Below are 21000 nucleotides of genomic sequence, written 5' to 3' on the forward strand. Positions count from 1 at the left end.
GTTTTCGTTTCAGTCTCCTCCATCTCCACTAACTGGAACTAATTGTATGAATTTTTTTCCTAATAATAATGTAAAATTAACATCTGCACAGAAAGACATGTGAAGGCCAAATTACAGAGGAGGAACTTCTTGATGCAATTAAATCCTTTAAGGCAGGGAAAACTCCAGGGCTGGATGACATAACGGTGGAAGTATACAAAACCTTTTTTGATATACTCAGAGGACAATTATTAGCAGGTTTTAACCACTCCTATATAAATGGTAGATTATCAGACACGCAACAAGAAGGTCTGATATTATTACTGAACCAGGACCCAAGTGGTATATATAAAGATCCAGTCGATATAAAAATAAATAATATATAAATTCGGGACCTCTTACACTTCAGTGTTGTGATGCAAAAATCCTAGCAAAATGCTTGGCTCATAGAATTAAAAAAGTATTGTCAGATATTATTCATTCTAATCAGACAGGTTTTTTACATAGACGATACATTGGCAATATTATAAGACAAGTACTGGAAACAATAGAATACTATGAAATATCGGGGACACCAGGCCTGGTTTTCATAGCTGATTTTGAAAAGGCTTTTGATAAAGTACGACTGGAGTTTATATATAAATGCCTGGAATATTTCAATTTTGGGGAATCTCTTATAAAATGGGTTAAAGTTATGTATAGTAACCCTAGGTGTAAAATAGTAAATAATGGCTACATCTCAGAAAGTTGTAAACTATCTAGAGGAGTAAAACAAGGTTGTCCACAATCAGCATATCTATTTATTATTGCCATTGAACTGTTAGCTGTTAAAATTAGATCAAACAATAATATTAAGGGATTAGAAATCCGTGGCTTAAAAATGAAGGTGTCATTGTACACTGATGATTCATGTTTTCTTTTAAAACCACAATTAGAATCTCTCCATGGCCTCATAGAGGATCTAGATAATTTTGCTATTCTCTCTGGATTAAAACCAAATTATGATAAGTGTATATTACGTAATTACGTATTACGTATTGGATCACAAAAAAATGCACATTTTAAATTACCGTGTAGTTTACCAATTATATGGTCTGTCGGAGATGTGGACATACTCGGTATACAAATCCCAAAAGAAAGAAATTATCTCACCCCAATACATTTTTATAGAAAGTTAGCAAAATAGATAAGATCTTGCTACCATGGAAAGGAAAATACCTGTTTATTTGTAGAAAAATCACCCTGATTAACTCTTTAGTCATATCACAGTTTACCTATTTTCTTATGGTTTTGCCTACACTTAGTGACCTGCTTTTTAAATTATATGAACAAAAAATATTCAATTTTATTTGGAATAGCAAGCTAGACAAAATTAAAAGAGCCTATTTATATAATGAATATGAATTTGGAGGGCAGAAATGATTAAATATTAAAACATTAGACCACTCACTAAAGGCATCAGTCATACAAAAGTTAGACTTAAATCCAAACGGGTTCTCTAGTAAATTGGTAGGAATGTCTCATCCTATGTTCAAGAATGGCCTTTTTCCATTTATTCAGATTACACCTGCTCACTTTCGGTTGGTTGAAAAGTAAATAATCTCCAAAATGTCGTTATTTTTTAACAAGCCTTAGAAAGTTAGTTGCAATTTCAGTTTAATTCACCAGAAAAGACAGAACAAATGTTACAACAAATATTGTGGTTAAATTCAAATATACTAATTGATAAAAAAACTAAATTGGGGGAAAGAAATGTTTAAAAAGGGATAATTTAGTGAACGATATCATAAATAGGACTGGTGGAGTTATGTCACACATGCAGTTAACACAGACATATGGAAATGTCTGCTCTACCCAAAATTACAACCAACTAATTGCAGCATTGCCACAAAAATGGAAGAGGCAAGTAGAAGGGGGAAAAAGTAAGGAACTTGTATGTCAGCCCTGTATTTAAAGAACATAAATGGTTAAAAGAAAAGTGTGATGAATAAAAACATATACCAATTTCATTTAAGGACCAAAAAACTGACAGCTGCGCCATATAAATTGCAAAATAGTTGGGAAGAGATTTCGATGTACCCATTCCATGGCACATGGTTAATGAATATATACGCAAAACAACGTCGGATTCAAAACTTAGAATTTTTCTATTTAAATTACTATACAAAATTCTTGCAACTAATAGAATGTTATATATATGGGGGACACAATCTTCCCAGCTCTGCAGATTTTGCTGTGAGGAGGCAGAGTCATTAGATCATTTATTTTGGTATTGTCCATATGTAGCTCATTTTTGGTCACAGGTCCAGGAATGGCTGAAGAATTGCAACATTTGCCTAGAACTAATGCTGCAGATAGCAATACGGGGTGATTTGAAAAGCCATAGTCAATCAATCAATACTATAATAATTATTTTAGCAAAAATGTTTATCTGTAGAAGCTATGAGAATAGAAAGGTTCAGTACTTTGTAAAGCATCACAACACAGTTGAAAAATATATGGCAAATAGAAATCCAAAATGGATGGTGTTAAGACCTTGATGGGAGGGGTTGAATGGAGCTGAATGGTGGGACTAATAACAAGATAACCAATGTAAAACATACGGGGTCTGTTAAATGTATATAGGTTCAGAAATGTTGTGAAATAGCACAGTTACAAATATAAATCATACTGGATGGACATCAGAAATAGAGGAAGGACTAAAAACAAACAAAATATAACTATTATAAAATAGATTGTGTCTGTAAAATGTGTGTCAGATGTATAAACTGAAGTTAGAAGCCTAAGTGTTATTGTTTATTCGTTTCCTCCAGTTGGGGGAAGGGAGGTAGGGTTTGCGGGGAATAATAAAGGTATATTCAAAATGCATATCTATATAGGTAGGTGTATGTATATATGTGTTAATGTATGCATATGTGTATGTATATGATACATATATTTACCAATTTTTTTGAATGAAGGATTGGAAATGATGCAGACAATTACATTGATGGAAGCAAAACTCTTCCCGCAATATTAAGCTGATCCACCCCTTTAAAAAAAATAATAATAAGTATAGTTGGCCTCCCGAGTGGTGCAATGGTCTAAGGCTGTGTCACAGCCGGCCATGACCAGGGCGACGCACAATTGTCTGGGTTAGGGAAGGGTTCGGCCGGGGGGATTTCCAATGCCAACTCTCAATGCCAATTTCACAGCTGGCTGCTGATTGGTGAAAGCACTCTGGCATGAAGTCATTGCAGAGTTATCAGAGACTAATAGAAAATGAGTTGAGCTCTGGTCATGTCTGTTCAGCTGAAATCCCAAATCATTCACAGGTTTCTGATTTCCGTTGGTTGGTTTGATTTTCGCATGAGCCTCAAACACTGAATGTTTTTGTGAGTTAATTTTAAATAAACAGCTAAGAAGTTACCATGCTAATGAATCTCTTCATTAGGCCCTAAGGCAGATGCCTGACGAACCCCCATTGTACAGCTGCCAGACAATGAGAATTTCTGATTGATTGTAATTACATACATATAGAATCATTCAGGAATGGACTACCTGAAAGTTTATTACAGGTTGTCTGAGTTGAGCCGGCAGTCTGGGGCACGTCTGTCTGTCCTTTGTTGGCTGTGTAGAGATGATGCCAGGTGTTTGTAATTAAGCATCAACACATGGAAGGAGAGTGTGATCCTGGGAACACTGGAATGGGAATGCTGAAACTTCCTGGACATGGGCATGCTGGATAGAGACAGAAAGTGGGATCCCTTCTTTATCATGGGGGTTTGACGGCGGGCTTAGATACACTTTAAGGGCTAGGTCAGGAGATGTATTTAACTGACGTCTCGGGTTTCACTTCTCAGGTGATACTGATGTGATCTAGTTAAACAACAGCTGTTTGTGATTCCAATGGAAATTCTAAGGACGATTCCCTATGAGATGCCAGCTTATGCAGGTGTATTTTGGTGTCGGGGGGGGGGGGGGGGGGTCTCCCTCATAGAAATACAGTACTGTTGTTCTCTTCAGTGGATAACGTTAGTGTTACCCAACCAGTTGTTCCCTTGTACACTGTTGCTCATAACATTATCTCAGTGTGAGGGTGGATGAGCAACAGAGGTGCTTGGCTGGGCAGGGTATTGAAAGGATTAGTAGGCTGTTCATTTACGATGCCCGTCTGCGCGGGGGCTTGTGAATGCTTGCTTTACACAAGGCTTGCCGGGGTACTCTCCTACTCCCTGCCGGGCTTCGCCCCTCAGCCATTTCAGGCCCCAGCAGTGCTACAAATATAAATCCCAAACAAAGTGATGCAAATTAAAGATGTTGAAGTAATCAAGAGAGCTGGCGTTCTATATTATAGTATCCCCAATAAATTCCATTTCATTACCACATTTTCCAATAGATTTTTTGGGGGAGAAATTCCTGCAACCGATACGTCACCTTTAATCCATGTCAGATACTACTTTGCTTCAGGGTTTTTAGGGGATTCTAGAGACTCCGATTTGGACATTGATTTGAACAAGACTGTATAAACTTTGAGCAAAGTGATGAATATCCATACATGTAGTAAATGTTGGATTTATCAAAGTGAACCGTTGCATTATCACATTGATATTTGCTGGAGTATATAGAAGGAGGTAAGGTAGGCCCAAGCACGCTGTTTATGTGTGGAATTCAAAGGTAAACTGCTTTTTGAAGAAAAGTTGGCCCTTTCTCTCCCCCCACCTCTGTTTTGTGTGGTTGCATCGTCGCTGTTCCGTTTAAAGAGCTTCTAGCAACACATGGGTGTTTTATTACGGTTATATGGCCACCATAAACGGATTCCTCATTATGAATAAGGAACTTTTTAAAACTAAGCACTTTCTTTGAAGTGTGAAACATACTTTGGTACAAGCTGTGGAGTTAAATGCATTGAAATTATATTTACATTTTTTCCTATAAAACACCTGTGTTTGATGTCCAACTTTATTGTCCTAGTAGAAGCATTAATTGGTTATTTTAGAAAAGATTATATAGTCCAACATAAGAGTTTTATGTAGTGAAATGCATATTGGCAGCATATGTATGTGAATGGGACAAGGTGCATTTCCAGAAGGATAACCAGACTGAATGTAGCGCTGAGGGTCCAGTCACCCAAGCTGAGGGTCCAGTCACCCAACCTGAGGGTCCAGTCACCCAAGCTGAGGGGAAGATGCCATAAAAGGTGGGGGGTTCAGACACTGGTGTTTTGGTTTGAGTAATTTGAGACAATGCGGTGAGATGTGGTAAATTGTCGTGTTCAACTGCTCATACCATTACTGTAAAAAATATATACAAATAGTATGCACTTCAAGCAACCATGTTGATGGAGGCTTGTGTATGTACAGAGTATTGTATTTTATTGTCTATAGATTTTGAATGGAACTTTTTAAGGGGAACTTCTGAATGTCCTGGATGGTATAATGTATTTCTATAGACTAAGAGGGAAGTTGTCGCCTAGCTGAAATACCAGAATTAACTGGCCATTCGAAGTATTGGACTTAAATGTCATGAAGATAAAAATTTGAAGTTTCTGGATGGCGCTTCATGCATGAACACAATCGTCAGCTAACGAAGATAGACACGTCACACCAAACACTTTCCCCGAGTTTTACTCTCAGGAGAGAGTGTCACGTTAGTCGTAATGAGTGGACCAAGGTGCAGCGTGGTAGACGTACATTTTCCTTTATTAAATGAATACCAAACGAAATGTGAAGTAAATAATAGTACTAACATGCAACTATCCATAGACAAGATCCCACAAAGCATAATGGGGAAATGGCTGCCTAAATAGGATCCCCAATCAGAGACAACGATAAACAACTGTCTCTGATTGGGAACCATACCAGGCCAACATAAATCATTATTCACCTAGATGACACACCCTTGTCACTATTACGCCCCAACCAACATAGAGAATTAACAGCTCTCTATGGTCAGGGTGTGACAGAGAGAGAGGAAAAACATCCACGCTGGCCTTTCATTGACTTTTGCAGTCCGTATTCAGAGCTAAAGGGTTTAGCTGCTGTTAAGTAGATCTCGCAAAAGCTAAAAAGGAATTCCCTCTCACCAGATTGCACATTGGCCACCACCATGTATCATCTGCAAATATCCACTCACTCATCAAATCAATGCCTTCCTCTCCCATTCACAAAGATATCCCCTAGCGCAGCACAGCAGACGTGTCTGTTGGAGACATCACAATGGTTCAGCAAGCAAACATACTTCCCTGGGCCCTTGGGAGAAACACAGGCAGTAGCATCACACAGAGGGACTTGCCCAGCTTTTCCAGTGGTTCTTCCCCTCTCTATGTTTCTGTTTTTTCACGGTGAACTTTCCGTATATAACGGTAGACTATAACATCAGACTCGCATTACTCCAACGACCCGTCATTCAATTGTATTTGTAAGAATGTGTCGTCGTTGATCTGCGTTGACTTGACTTTGACCTTAAGAGTAATTGTTCAGTGATTACATAGTGATTAACTGCAGTCACTCTACTCTGAAGGAAATTATGTTTGAAAAATACTGATGGTCCGGTACATGTCGCAGTGCATGGGTAGGGTCATTGTGTAGAAGTCATATGCATAGCTAATTAATAATGAACTTTAGCTTACCCATTGGCATGGCAATTTTACAGTAGTGTACAAAGAAAACACAGTAGACAGTAAGGTTAGGATGTCTGTGCCGTGAATTTTGTCAGGTTATCTTCACCTGCAGGATCACACTAAGGGAAGGCTGGCATTAGTCTGGCACCACCCTGACCGGCACACTCTGCCAACCTTGCCAGCCATGTTGTGGTAACATGAAGAGGTGAGACTGGCACCCATCATTCTCAATTCTGCCAGGTCGCCTGGCACCTTCAGGGGGCGGCTTGCCCTCTCACCCTCTCTTGTCCACCCGTCCTCCTCCTGGCTGAGGCTGAGATAACGGGCTATCCGTCATCCACTGGGCCGCATTAAAATTTAACTCTGGTTACCGAGTGTGGCCATTCAAACTTTTATCTCAAACCTTCTTTATCTTCTTTTCAGTTCTCAAGAGTTAATAGCTTCTGAGCTCCCCGGGTAAGGATGATGCTCTGAATAATGAAAGCTCATTATTTCTCTACAGAATGCTTGTTAATTCAAATGATGATATTAAAACTATAGTAGCTTTTAGCAGTGGGGTGATTTCTAGCATACTTTATCATGTATCAATATATACTCTGTTTGTCAAAACTGCCCAGGGCTCGGGCTGACATTCTCTTTCCTGAGGAGTCGAGTTTTTCAGCAAGCCTCCAGACTACTCCAAGGTGACAACTCGCAGAGTTTGTGCCTTTGGGAATCAGAGGGATGGAGGGAAGGACGGGAGGATGGAACTAAATCCCCTCCCCCTCCCTCGATGTCGATTCAACATCATTCCATCACACGCTCACTCACAGACATCTGTCATCCTCATCTGCCCTGGCTGATGTGAGCGCATGTGCACACACACACACACACACACACACACACACACACACACACACACACACACACACACACACACACACACACACACACACACACACACACACACACACACACACACACACACACACAGAGAGAGAGACCCCCCCCAACACACAGACAGACATGCAAACACACACACACACAGACAGACAGACAGACAGACAGACAGACAGACAGACAGACAGACAGACAGACAGACACTCAGGAACCCTCATGGCCATTAACCTTTAAATACACCAGTATTGTATCTAGGAGACGTGACTTGTGCCTAAGGTTCTCAGCATAATGAATCGGAATGAATTTAGATAATTTTTCCTCAAACTGGAGTGAACAAAGAGGGATTTGATTCAGAGGGGTTGGGTTAAATGCGGAAGTCACATTTAAGTTGAAGGCATTAACTTGTACAACTGAAGACATGTAGGTATCCCCCTTTCCCCTTTCCCCTAATGTTAACAGGTTCATATGTGTCTTTCTTCAATCACTATGTGTTCCAAAGACAACTGTGCCAGGAGTTTTCTTTTGATCGTTCAACAACTTATCAATTAACAATAGCACAGTTTCAATTAAACGTGAAAGGATCAAGGAAATCCTTTTCCCTTTATTTGGTTCATCTTCTGCCCAAATGTCCTCCCATCCTCTCGCTGTTCTTTGTGTTTGCTTATTAAGGCCGGATTAGAGCTGTGTGCTCCGCTTTTTACGGCTCTCGCGACCAAATTAGCCTGTCAATTGGCACAATGCTCCGTGTTCTCTTTGTAGATTCCCTCTCCAACCAAAACATAATGAGATAAAGCACATCTCCACTTAAAAAATAAATAAAATGAAGTTCAATTATTTGAATATCTCTAAAGATCTACTGTACACTTTTAATATATTTTTCTACACTCAAATCACCTGAAGAAAACATTTATGTTTTGGCAGCTGCTAAAATGCCTGTCGTTTTGCTGTTAAAAATGCATAACTGCGGGGTAAATAGTCTTACAACCCATTTACTGTGGGTAAATAGGCTGACAATCCATTTACTGTGGGTAAATAGTCTTACAACCCATTTACTGTGGGTAAATAGTCTTACAACCCATTTACTGTGGGTAAATAGTCTTACAACCCATTTACTGTGGGTAAATAGTCTTACAACCCATTTACTGTGGGTAAATAGGCTGACAACCCATTTACTGTGGGTAAATAGGCTGACAACCCATTTACTGTGGGTAAATAGGCTGACAACCCATTTACTGTGGGTAAATAGTCGTACAACCCATTTACTGTGGGTAAATAGTCTTACAACCCATTTACTGTGGGTAAATAGTCTTACAACCCATTTACTGTGGGTGTATAGTTATCTAGGGTTCTATTCTGGCCCTCATACCATCATGGCCACCTAATCATCCCCAGCTTCCAATATGCTCATTCATCCCCCCCTCCCCTCCCCAGGTCGTTGCTGTCAATGAGAAGTTGTTCTCAGTCACCTGAACTTGGTAAATAAAGTAAGACATTGAGACAGTGGCATTAGAAAAGGCCTTGGGTGTCGTATATGACACAGTTTGACAGGTGCAATCACTCACTCCCGACCCCACACCCTGTTTTTGACACCGCGCCAGCTACAGTACGGCGACAGGAGTCACGTCATGACACAGACAACACACCGTTTCACCTCGACCGGTTCCCTCAACCCCCTCCTTCCCCATACCCTACGCCCCTGGGCCGTGCAAAGCCATAGGCTGCCATGGGGGGCTTCAGGTTTCAAAAGAAAAGCCCTGCCGCTAAGCCACAGGTCCCCGAAACTCCCCCCAAACAAAAACATACCTGCCCCTCCAAGTAGGAAAAGCTGAACATTGGTAACGTCCTGAGGGCTACTCTGTTTCCATGTGGGGTGGGGTGGGGTGGGGCAGAGGGCAGAGTGGGTGGGGTGTTGGAATATGCACAGGTCACACAGGTGGCTATTTCAGGGTCAGTCGTGTGAAGAGGTCAGCCAACAGTTCTTAGAACCGCTACCAACCTCTCCCTATCCCATCTACACTGACTATACAAAACATTAGGAACTGCTCTTTCAATGACATAGACTAACCAGGTGAACACGTGAAAGCTATGGGTAAAAATGTAAACATCAGACATATCCTTTTGAGCTTGGTGAAGTTATTAATTACAATTTGGATGTTGTATCAATACACCCAGTCACTACAAATATACAGTCGTTCTTCCTAACTCAGTTGCCCGAAGAGAAAGGAAACTGCTCAGGGATTTCACCATGAGGCCAATGGTGACTTTAAAACATTTACAGAGTTGAATGGCTGTGATAGGGGAGAACTGAGGATGGATCAACAACATTGTAGTTACTCCACAATATTAACCTAAATGACAGAGTGAAAAGAAAGAAGCCTGTACAGAATAAAAACATTTGAAAACATTCATCCTCTTTGCAATAAGGCACAAAAGTAATACTTAGAGACGTACGCAGAAAGACTTAAAACTGTAATAGCTGCCAAAGGTGATTCTAACATGTATTGACTCGGGTGTGAATACTTATGTAAATGAAATATTTCTATATTTCATTTTCAAAAAATGTGCTACATTTTTGTAACTTTTTAATTCTGGGGCATTATGAAATAGGTCAAGGGGTATGAATACTTTCTAAAGGCACTGTAGATGACAGGAGAAGAGCAAAAAAAATACTTAAGTGCCTTTGAACAGGGTTTGGTAGTAAGTGCACAGGTTTGAGTTTGTCAAGAACTGCGACACTGTTGGGTTTTTCACACTCAACAGTTTCCCTTGTGTATCAAGAATGGTCCACCACCCAAAGGACATCCAGCCAACTGGACACCACTGTGGGAAGCATTGGAGTCAACGTCAACATGGGCCAGCATCCCCGTGGAACGCTTTCGACACCTTGTAGAGTCCATGCCCCAACGAATTGAGGCTGTTCTGAGGGCAAAAGAAAATGCAACTCAATATTAGGAAGGTGTTCCTAATGTCTGGTATACACGGTGTATATTTGCAGAGCTCCCCCCCCCCCCCCCCACCTCTCTCTCTCTGTTGCCCTCATTTTCTTTAAAAGCTTTTAAGGAAACAGAGTGAGTAGAGTGGCAAGCAGCCAGGATGAATGGTACCTGGGGGGGTAGGCACGCTGCGTTGCACAGTGGCTCAAGCTGGCATTCAGCAGCGGGCAGTGTGGTAACTGTGGTAGCTATGTGGCCATGCTGACCCCTGGTGAGGATGTGCCCAACAGAGAGACCAATGCAATGAGCCAGCCAGACTGTGGAGTCACTATGAAGCCCAAGCTGCCCAATTCCTGCCAGTCCTAACAGGCACCACCTCACGTGCATGTATGTACGCGATGCACGCCGGCCCAGCAGAATTAAGGTTCTTGCCATGGTTGCAACCCGTCAGTCTGGGCGTCTGGCATTTTAGTCAGAGAGAACAAACAGATGTTTCTGGGGATTAGCAAGCTCTACCTCTCCCTCTCCGACTGACTCCACACTTATTCAAACTGTCACTTTGGGTGCAACATCAGGAGGCCGCTCGGCTAGATATGACAGATCCGGTTTTTGTCATGCTTCTGTCAGTGGGCTGACGGGATTGTCTGGAGCACAGGTAATCACAGTCTCTTACTGAGCACGCTTAGAGGGCCCCGGTGCTATCACACAAAATAAGCAGGCGCTAATTAGTGAGGTGTGGTGTGATTTCCCAGGGAACACCAGCAGTACTCTCTGTACGCTCAGCTGTCAACAAGACTCCTATCCACTCCTTACACACATTGGAAAACACAGATATTCGTTCTGTTAACCTGTGTAGAAATATTGCATTTCCGCAATTTTCTTCAGTATCATAATATACCATTTTTTAAACCTAACTTCGCCTAGTGTTGCATTCGCCAATAGCTTATGTTTCTCGATAACAACCAAAACATGTTTCAATGAATTTTGATCTCTCTAGTATGTATTTTAGAATGCACCTCTCTGAATCCGAGTGTATTGTTGTTCTGTGTTCATCTCTGATTAAGTCCATTGTTTGTCATCTCAGGAGACAGGAGCAAGCAGTCACAGTAGCGTACCGAGAGCACTGTGGCATCTCTGACACACAATGGCAACTAGAAGTTTATTATCATTGTTTGCCCGTTTGACACCCTGGTTTGCTTATAATCTTCTTCAAAGGTGCAGGCGAGCACCCACCTCCCCCCTCCCGAATTCAGTGTGAGTAAAAACGCTGTGGAGGTTGTTGTTGTACCTGATAATGGATTTGGTGGAGAGCCTCCAGGCATGCATCATTGGCAGGTTCAGAATACCGCTGAGGGATCAATGAAAGGAGGACAAAAATAATAACAAGAAGAAGGGAATGGGTGGATAAAACAGAAATATTTTCTTCCCTATTTCATGAAAACCTGCAAAGTGTTAAACCTCTACCCGGTAATCTGTGAAGAGACAAGGCCGCTGTAATGTTTCCCATCAGCAAGTGGATTATGAGGGGGAATTGTAATTTACATCAGCTTCACTTTTATGTGTCACTCAGCTTAGAAGTTAATAGCATTTAGCCAAACAATAGCCAGTCACGTCATCTCAGTCTGGGGCATCCAAATCCACAAGTGAGTTTGCAGTACAGGCGTTCCGGACGCCTAGACAATGGCGGGCTTCGCCATGTTCTTGCTGAGCTAATTAGCGTCTCCGTCCCTATCAGCATAACACACATGTCCGCCATTACTGTTGTTAACGCGCATCTGTGTCCCACTGTATCGACGAAGGCCATTGACTACCACGTTCTGTTTGATAATCCCATGTAACGCCACGGTTTCTTTGATAATCCCATGTAACGCCTGTATTTGTTTGTCACCGGTTTGCTAGATCCCAGTCCTGGAGTGACATGACCAGACAGGTTTAGTGTAAAGCACTCTAGATAATAATTGTATTTATCATTCTTCTCTTGCCTCTATTGTCTCAGAGAGATTAAGTCTAGAGAGGTAAAGCCTCCCTTTTTTCATGTTCTCGATTTAAAAGTTCTTGGCAAGGCATTCTTGAAAAACATTTCACCTTCGAGGAAACAAGGAATTATCATCTAAGAAGCGATGATTAGGGAATGTCTGTATCTGGGATATTGTTTTTAAGAAATAAACATCAGAATGTCTTTTGATCTGAAATACTGATCTACATCTATAAACCCAGACTACATTTAGGACAGAGCATTTGGAGAAATCAATACTTGGAATACAAGAGTTTCTGTAACTTCAATTTTTTCGTATTTCTTTTCATCAGATTTTGTCAGCAGCCATTACCGAGTCATGCTACAGCTTCAATCGACCATTTTTCCTAGATTTTTGACAGAGGCCTCATCGTTGGACACTGAAGACCATCCACCTCTATCAAACACTGAAGACCTGCCTCCTTTCCATGTTGTCACAGGCAAAGCAAAGAGGGTCGGCTCTCTATCTGCCCCACAAATATTATCCCAAGCGGCGTTGCCTTGGGGAAGGCAGGTGTGGAACTCTCAAGTTCTACTTCCTCTGGGTTCTTATGAAGAGCAGTTGAGAGGAGGGCGGGGAGATAGAGGGGGGAGACTCGTCAAGAAATCCTGACATATACGACCAATCCGATGGCATGAGTTATACCCCTCTAAGTCTAAACAAGAACAGACCAGCTGATTTTTAGGCCTTGACTCTGCTGTAACACGCTTTGATCGACAATCCATATCCATCATAATGAAGGTAGTTCAGGGCCAGGAATGGGCCTGGCCCGACCACCATAAACTCAACACTGGACTTGTCTTTCACCAGTAAAGATGGTAGGCGGACTGAACGAGGGGGGAGCAGTCGTTAGCAAAATACCTCCATTAGCGCATCTCAGTCTCTTGCCACACACATGTGAACCCTGTGCCTAATAATACTCTGAAAGGTATGAGGTAAAGTAAGCGCACGGTCCTGAATAAGTAAAACTCCATTTCACCACCGGGTGCCATTAGTAATGCACAGCAGCCTCATATTTGATTAAGTTACTGTAGTAGTTCTTCCTGTGTGGAATTTGATGAACACTGACTCGTCCATCCGAAAATGGTGGCTTTCTATTTATTTAGTTTTCATTCTTTTACTTTCACCATCTACTGCTTTCTCTCTATATATAATTCTCTCTTCCCCACTCTCTATCTCTCGCTCCCCGTTATCTATATATATATTTCCCCCCCTCTCTATAGATCTCTCTCTCCCCTCTCCCTCTATATATCTCTCTCTCTTCCCTCTCAATATCTCTCTCCCCCCTCTCTCTATTTCTCTCTCTCTATCTTTTTCTCACCCTTTCTCTCTCTATCTCTCTATCCCCCCTCTCTCTATATATATCTTTCTCCCCCTCTCTCTATATATATCTTTCTCCCCCTCTACATATCTCTCTCCCCCTCTCTATCTCTCCCCCTCTCTATCTCTCTCTCTATCTTTCTCTCCCTCTTTCTCTATCTCTCATCCCCCCTGTATATATATATATCTTTCTCCCCTCTTTCTCTCTCTATCTCTCCATCACCCCTCTATCTATATATATCTTTCTCCCCCTCTCTCTCTATAAATCTTTCTCCCCCTTTCTATATATATATCTTTCTCCCCCCTCTCTATATATATATCTTTCTCCCCCTCTATATATATATATATATCTTTCTCCCCCCTCTCTCTATATATATATCTTTCTCCCCCCTCTCTCTATATATATATCTTTCTCCCCCCTCTCTCTATATATATCTTTCTCCCCCCTCTCTCGATCTATATATATCTTTCTCCCCCCTCTCTCTATCTATATATATCTTTCTCCCCCCTCTCTCTATATATATATCTTTCTCCCCCTCTCTCTATATATATCTTTCTCCCCCTCTCTCTATATATATCTTTCTCCCCACCTCTCTATATATATCTTTCTCCCCCCTCTCTCTATATATATATCTTTCTCCCCACCTCTCTATATATATCCTTCTCCCCCTCTCTATATATATATCTTTCTCCCCACCTCTCTATATATATCCTTCTCCCCCTCTCTCTATATATATATTTCTCCCCCTCTCTCTAGATATGTCTTTCTCCCCCCTTTCTCTCTCTATCTCTCCATCCCCCCTCTCTATATATATATATCTTCCTCCCCCTCTCTCTATATATATCTTTCTCCCCCTCTCTCTATATATATCTTTCTCCCCCTCTCTCTATATATATCTTTCTCCCCCTCTACATATCTCTCTCCCCCTCTCTATCTCTCCCCCTCTCTATCTCTCTCTCTATCTTTCTCTCCCTCTTTCTCTATCTCTCATCCCCCCTGTATATATATATATATATCTTTCTCCCCTCTTTCTCTCTCTATCTCTCCATCACCCCTCTATCTATATATATCTTTCTCCCCCTCTCTCTCTATATATCTTTCTCCCCCTCTCTATATATATATCTTTCTCCCCCCTCTCTATATATATATCTTTCTCCCCCTCTATATATATATATCTTTCTCCCCCCTCTCTCTATATATATCTTTCTCCCCCTCTCTATATCTTTCTTTCTCCCCCCTCTCTCTATATATATATCTTTCTCCCCCCTCTCTCTATATATATATCTTTCTCCCCCTTCTCTCTATATATATATCTTTCTCCCCCCTCTCTCTATATATATCTTTCTCCCCCCTCTCTCGATCTATATATATCTTTCTCCCCCCTCTCTCTATCTATATATATCTTTCTCCCCCCTCTCTCTATATATATATCTTTCTCCCCCTCTCTCTATATATATCTTTCTCCCCCTCTCTCTATATATATCCTTCTCCCCCTCTCTATATATATATCTTTCTCCCCACCTCTCTATATATATCTTTCTCCCCCCTCTCTCTATATATATATCTTTCTCCCCACCTCTCTATATACATCCTTCTCCCCCTCTCTATATATATATCTTTCTCCCCACCTCTCTATATATATCCTTCTCCCCCTCTCTCTATATATATATTTCTCCCCCTCTCTCTAGATATATCTTTCTCCCCCCTTTCTCTCTCTATCTCTCCATCCCCCCTCTCTATATATATATATATCTTCCTCCCCCTCTCTCTATATATATCTTTCTCCCCCTCTCTCTATATATATCTTTCTCCCCCCTTTCTCTCTCTATCTCTCCACCCCCCCCTCTCTATATAAATCTTTCTCCCCCTCTCTCTATATATATCTTTCTCCCCCCTCTCTATATATATTTTGCAGGGCTCTGGCAGTGCTCCTCCTTGCACAAAGGCGGAGGTAGCGGTCCTGCTGCTGGGTTGTTGCCCTCCTACGGCCTCCTCCAAGTCTCCTGATGTACTGGCCTGTCTCCTGGTAGCGCCTCCATGCTCTGGACACTATGCTGACAGACACAGCAAACCTTCTTGCCACAGCTCGCATTGATGTGCCATCCTGGATGAGCTGCACTACCTGAGCCACTTGTGTGGGTTGTAGACTCCGTCTCATGCTACCACTAGAGTGAAAGCACCGCCAGCATTCAAAAATGACCAAAACATCAGCCAGGAAGCATAGGAACTGAGAAGTGGTCTGTGGTCACCACCTGCAGAACCACTCCTTTATTGGGGGTGTCTTGCTAATTGCCTATAATTTCCACCTTTTGTCTATTCCATTTGCACAACAGCGTGTGAAATTTATTGTCAATCAGTGTTGCTTCCTAAATGGACAGTTTGATTTCACAGAAGTGTGATTGACTTGGAGTTACATTGTGTTGTTTAAGTGTTCCCTTTATTTTTTTGAGCAGTGTATATCTTTCTCCAACTCTCTCTCTATATATATATATATATCTTTCTCCCCCCTCTCTCTATATATATATATATCTTTCTCCCCCCCTCTCTCTATATATATATATATCTTTCTCCCCCCCTCTCTCTATATATATATATATATCTTTCTCCCCCCCTCTCTCTATATATATATATCTTTCTCCCCCCCTCTCTCTATATATATATATATCTTTCTCCCCCCTCTCTCTCTCTATATATATATATCTTTCTCCCCCCTCTCTCTATATATATATCTTTCTCCCCCCTCTCTCTCTCTATATATATATCTTTCTCCCCCCTCTCTCTATATATATCTTTCTCCCCCCTCTCTCTCTATATATATATATCTTTCTCCCCCCTCTCTCTCTATATATATATATCTTTCTCCCCACTCTCTCTATATATATCTTTCTCCCCCCTCTCTCTCTCTATATATATATCTTTCTCCCCCCTCTCTCTCTATATATATATATCTTTCTCCCCCCTCTCTCTCTCTATATATATATCTTTCTCCCCCCTCTCTCTCTATATATATATATCTTTCTCCCCCCTCTCTCTCTCTATATATATATATTTCTCCCCCCTCTCTCTCTCTATATATATATCTTTCTCCCCCCTCTCTCTCTCTATATATATATCTTTCTCCCCCCTCTCTCTATATATATCTTTCTCCCCCCTCTCTCTCAATATATATATCTTTCTCCCCCCTCTCTCTATATATATCTTTCTCCCCCCTCTCTCTCTCTATATATAAATCTTTCTCCCCCCTCTCTCTATATATATCTTTCTCCCCCCTCTCTCTCTATATATATATATCTTTCTCCCCCCTCTCTCTATATATATCTTTCTCCCCCCTCTCTCTCTATATATATATATATCTTTCTCCCCCCTCTCTCTATATATATCTTTCTCCTGACCATACTAAACAAAGACAAAATAAAGGAAACAAGGTCAGGAACGTGACAATTTCTCTCTCTCTATCTTTTTCTCACCCTTTCTCTCTCTATCTCTCCATCCCCCCTCTCTCTATATATATCTTTCTCCCCCTCTACATATCTCTCTCCCCCTCTCTATCTCTCCCCCTCTCTGTCTCTCTATCTTTTTCTCCCCCTTTCTCTCTCTATCTCTCCATCCCCCCTCCCTCTATATATATATCTTCCCCCTCTAATTCGACAGTAGCTGTAGATAGAATGTACCTACAGTTTTTTCTTTTCTCCCCCACTGAAAATAATTTGACACTGCCAAATGATCATAAACTGCCATTCGGAGCGACTATAGTAGGCATTGGTTGAAGCTCAATGTTAGATTAAAATCTCCCTACCAACATATCTAAGCCAATGTGATACCAATATCGATTAAAATTTGCGAATCAACTCGATTGGAGGCACACAACACACTTCCCGCCTCTCAACAGCCAGCAGAACGTTTCCCGAGACCCACATACCAGATTTTTAAACGTTTTTTTAGCCATTGAGTTTTCAGAGTGTTTTTGTCGCCTGCCTAGCTCAAATTTTAGAAGTCGGAATAGAACAATACACTAGCGTCCATAAAGTGACCATTACACTTAAAATGTCGGATTCACTAAGTTTGTAGGTACAACAGTTTTTAATATATTTAGAATCTATCGCTCTCACATGCTCATTTCTGTCCATTAAGAACCAATGATACGTTTTTTAAGCGTTTCTGACAATGCTAACATCTTTTCAGCTGAATCTGAGTTTTAAAACCGGGACCAAAACAACAGGTAGGGAGATCTTTCAATCAGTGCTTCGTTAGAGCATGTGTCCATACGGATAGGATCCAAAGAAAGGCAGCGCTGCTCTCGGATCAGTGTTCTCCGTTCAAATCTTTCCTTAACATTAGATACTGACAACAGATCAGCTCCTTTGAGAGAAATTATCATCTATGGTCTAGTGGTTAGGCTATGCATTAAATATAATATTTGGCCCATCATTACACACATGTTAGACCTACACATCATGACATTTTAGCCTACAATTACAGACAGTAGACTACAATTACAGACAGTAGACTACAATTACAAACAGTAGACTACAATTACAGACAGTAGACTACAATTACAGACAGTAGACTACAAATACAGACAGTAGACTACAATTACAGACAGTATATCACAATTACAGACAGTAGACTACAATTGCATATACAGACAGTAGCCTACAATTACAGACAGTAGACTACAATTACAGAACAGTAGCCTACAATTACAGACAGTAGCCCACAATTACAGACAGTAGACTACAATTACAGACAGTAGACTACAATTACAGAGAGTAGACTACAATTACAGACAGTAGACTACAATTACAGAGAGTAGACTACACTTACAGACAGTAGACTACAATTACAGAGAGTAGCCTACAATTACAGACAGTAGCCTACAATTACAGACAGTAGACTACAATTACAGACAGTAGACTACAATTACAGAGAGTAGACTACAATTACAGACAGTAGACTACAATTACAGAGAGTAGACTACAATTACAGACAGTAGCCTACAATTACAGACAGTAGCCTACAATTACAGACAGTAGCCTACAATTACAGAGAGTAGACTACAATTACAGACAGTAGCCTACAATTACAGACAGTAGACTACAATTAGCAAAACAGTATTTAATTGATTGAACATGAAATTTATTTTTTAACCTGATTGAAATATAAAGGCCTATGTAGCCTACTAAATGTATAATTGAATGCAGTCATCTGGGTTTTCTTTCTAAGCATCTTTCTACCCTTTACTTGTTTAGAACAACTGCAAAGACATTGGCTACTGTGTGTTGTAGTCAACTTTGTTCGGAAATGATCTGAGGTCACAGAGAGAGATAAACTTCTTGATTCTATGTTTAGCAGAGATCTTTTGTGTATAAAGTGATGAGGAAGGGTATAAAAAGCATCTAACGACCCAGTTAGCTGTTCTACGAGTGGTCTGAGGCAGTCGGTAAATAAGTGTTTTCAGCTGCAACTTTAGTAACGATGCTTTTGGGAAACAGCTCAGAGATTTAACGATGCACCTACAAAGGTTCTAATGATGAAGATAGCGTTCAGATACTTTTGGGAAAACGGGCCCTGGACAATAAATGATGTGAGACAAAACACATACATTTACAAAATAAAAAAATAAAAAAATAAAAAATCAATTACATTACATTTTCGAAAGACACATTTTGCATGTTGAAATGTTGTATTATTTTGTATAATCACCTTCCGGTGTAAAAACGAAGGAAATGAAAGTAAAAAACAATGTTTTAAGTGAGTAGAGATTGGTCAGAACAGTCCCTACTTCTAAAAGCATAACTATGGTAGCAATTAAAAGGGAACTGTTTGGTTCCATCGTAAAAGGGAACCGTTTGGCAATTAAAAGGGAACGTGACACAAGACTGAATCTAAACACTACACAGTTTATATTTATGTGCATTTTACTTTTACTGTATTTTTCACCTCATTTGTTGATTAACGAAATCTGAAATATATTCTGGATGTATTGAGTAACATAAAAATAATATTTATGGAAAATTTGGGGTAGGTGCAACATAAAACAAACAAAAAATACATGGATTTGAGTGAGAGGACTAACTGGTGTTTCCAAGTGATGCACACTTCCTTAAAGTGTGCACACTTCCTATGTCATTTCAATGCACTTTTATGACTCAAAGTAAGAGTCTTCAACTATAAGGTCATTTTTTTAGCTCCTAGCTGTGCCATTGAGTAACTAGAGCAAGCAGACTTGTTTTTGTTTGGTTTGGACCACAGCCCTGCATCGCCGCCTTTGCACAATTACTATTGTTGTTTATGCAAGCCAAAAACTGTCCATTATAAATCACATGTATTTAGGTTTCTTAATATATAACGTCTGAATTCTGTTCTGTTTATTTTAACCAAACCTATTTATATTGTATGTCTTTATTTACTGTTGGATTAAGACAATGGGCAATATAGAATAATAGTCTTCTCGCAAGGACTCTCTGTGCTGTATAAAACAAACCCACATAGGTCATATGAAAATTAAAAGCTCTATATATTCGAGCAATACATTTCTTATTTATTTTTCTCCTCTCAATGCCCCTTTATGTAATTAAATTGAATTCAAATAAAGTTTACTGTAATGAGTAGTATTTAAGATATTATTATGTGGTGGCACTACTGCTCACACTGTCTGACAAGATAAAGGCCTCAACAATAGTCCAGAAATCCTGAGCTGCAAGACACTTTGTACAGTTCCAGGCCCAGGCTCTTAGGATGTCTTGGCTACACCTGACCCACCTTTCCCCAACAGTCAACCGGGGACTATATATAGAACTGTGTTCATGATTATATTAGTGATCGCTGTTGGGTTTAAAGGGAGACAATAATGCAGGACAAAAAACGTTGGCAGGAAACAATGACATCACATAGTTCTGGGAGGAGAGGTGGGAGTTGCTGTTCTAATACACAGATCTATCCTGTTTGTTCTGCATTATGAAGTCAAATATCAGGAAGGGAGATACATGCTTTATTAGTGAACACTTTCATTGCAGGAGTGAATGTGTCAATGTTTAATGAATATGCAAATGATGAAGATTAACCTGAGTTTATGAAAAATATAATTTCAAGGTTCCTATGGCAAGGTAAAAAAACACTCCAATTGACAAAATAATATTTCTAGAGTTATCAAACTTTAGGTGGTTGTACTGGGCCACCAACTACAAGCAATAAATACTTGGATATCAGACTAATCAGAATCTACACTGAGCCGAATTTAAAAATCCCAGACATTTTCCAGACGCTCAAACG

This window comes from Salvelinus fontinalis, chromosome 25 (genome assembly GCF_029448725.1).
Source record: "Salvelinus fontinalis isolate EN_2023a chromosome 25, ASM2944872v1, whole genome shotgun sequence".
In the NCBI taxonomy this organism is placed as follows: Eukaryota; Metazoa; Chordata; class Actinopteri; order Salmoniformes; family Salmonidae; genus Salvelinus; species Salvelinus fontinalis.